We start from the raw sequence: 1,728 nt of genomic DNA on the forward strand, positions 1-1,728 counted from the left end.
AGAATGTCTAGGAGAAAGTGAGGACTGCAGATGCTGGAGATCAGAGCTGAAAATGTGTAGCTGGAAAAGCGCAGCAGGTCAGGCAGCATCCAAGGAGCAGGAGAATCGACGTTTCGGGCAGATTCTTGAAGAAGGGCTCATGCCCGAAACATCGATTCTCCTGCTCCTTGGATACTGCCTGACCTGCTGCACTTTTCCAGCAACACATTTTCAGCTAATATAGAATGTTCCCAAGTTTTCTCAAATACCTTCCCCAAGTTCCAAGGTATTCAAATGTTTCTCCCCAGTAAACACAAAGGAGAAATATTCACTGACAACCTTACCCTGGTTCTGCACACACATTTCCTCCTTGGTCCTTAAGGTAACCCAATTCTCACTCTAGTTATTCTTTTTTTCTTTAATATACTTAAAGAACCTCTTTGGATTCACCCTAACCTTCTCAGCCAAGACTATCTTGTTCCCCCTATTCGCCCTCCTGATTTCTTTTTTTCAGTAAATTCCTGTATCCTTTGTATACCTTCAGGGTTTCCTTTATTCCCACCTGCCTATACCTGAATGATGCATCCCTCCTTTTTGTGGTCAAGGTCTCAATATCGCTTGTCATCCTGGGTTCCTTTTTCCTGCCAACGTTGCCGTTTATCCTCACAGGAACATATAGACCTTGAACGCTAACTATCACACTTATAAAAGACCTCCCACTTGTCGGAGATCAGTTTACCTGTAAACAAACTACTCCCATCAACCCCGCAACATCGCGCCTAGTTCCGTTAAAATTTGTCTTAGCCCACTTTATAAGTGAACCTATGGACCAGTATTATCACTCTCCTAAACTGTTGTGAAATTAACACAACCATGTTCACTGGTTCAAAAGTGCTCCCCACTGTCACCTCAGTCACCTATCCTGCCCTATTTCACAAACATAGTTCGTGTTTTCCCCTTTGTGTGCAGGACCCCTTATTAAATGCTTGAGGAAACATTCCTGAATGCATTTAGCAAATTGCACTCCATCTAATCCTCAACGCTCTGTCAGTCCCATTCTATGTTAGAAACATTTTAATCTCCTATGATTGCTCCTCTATTGTTCCTGCAAATCTGCCCAGTCTCCCTGCACAGTTGTTCCACTAATTCCCATTGACTATTTAGGGCCAATAGTACAACCTGATTAACGTTACCATCCCCTTCTTATTTCTTAGCTCCACCCGGTAAACTTCATTGGATGAATCTTCAGTTATTTCATCTCTGATTACTGCTGTAAAATATTATCAATTTCCCAAAATATTTTCCACGTGCTAATATAACTTTGATAGTAAAACTTAACAGTTTCCTGCACTGACGTTAGGCTGACTGTTCTGTCCATCACTGATTTACTTTCCTCTCTCTGTCATGTTAAACAGTAAAATTACATTTCCCACCATCCAATCTGCAGGAACTGCTCCAGAGTCAATGGAATGATGGAAGAAGGCAACAATTGACCATGTATTTCCAGGGATCTGTGGACCTAAACAACCAGGAATGCAGGCCTAACATGTTAAGCAGTTTATGCTAAGCCAAAACCTTCATACCAAAAATCAGTCGAGTGAAGAAACCTAGTCATTTGCTATGCCCGGGAGTCAATCTTCTGTTTTTCATAGACAGCAAAAAACAGATCGTCCCGTGACTTGTTTTTTGATTCTCTATTTAAAATACGTTAGCTTTTTGATTTTTGCTGTGAATGCGCTCACATTGTTT

Source organism: Hemiscyllium ocellatum, unplaced genomic scaffold, assembly GCF_020745735.1.
Source record: "Hemiscyllium ocellatum isolate sHemOce1 unplaced genomic scaffold, sHemOce1.pat.X.cur. scaffold_513_pat_ctg1, whole genome shotgun sequence".
Lineage (NCBI taxonomy): Eukaryota > Metazoa > Chordata > Chondrichthyes > Orectolobiformes > Hemiscylliidae > Hemiscyllium > Hemiscyllium ocellatum.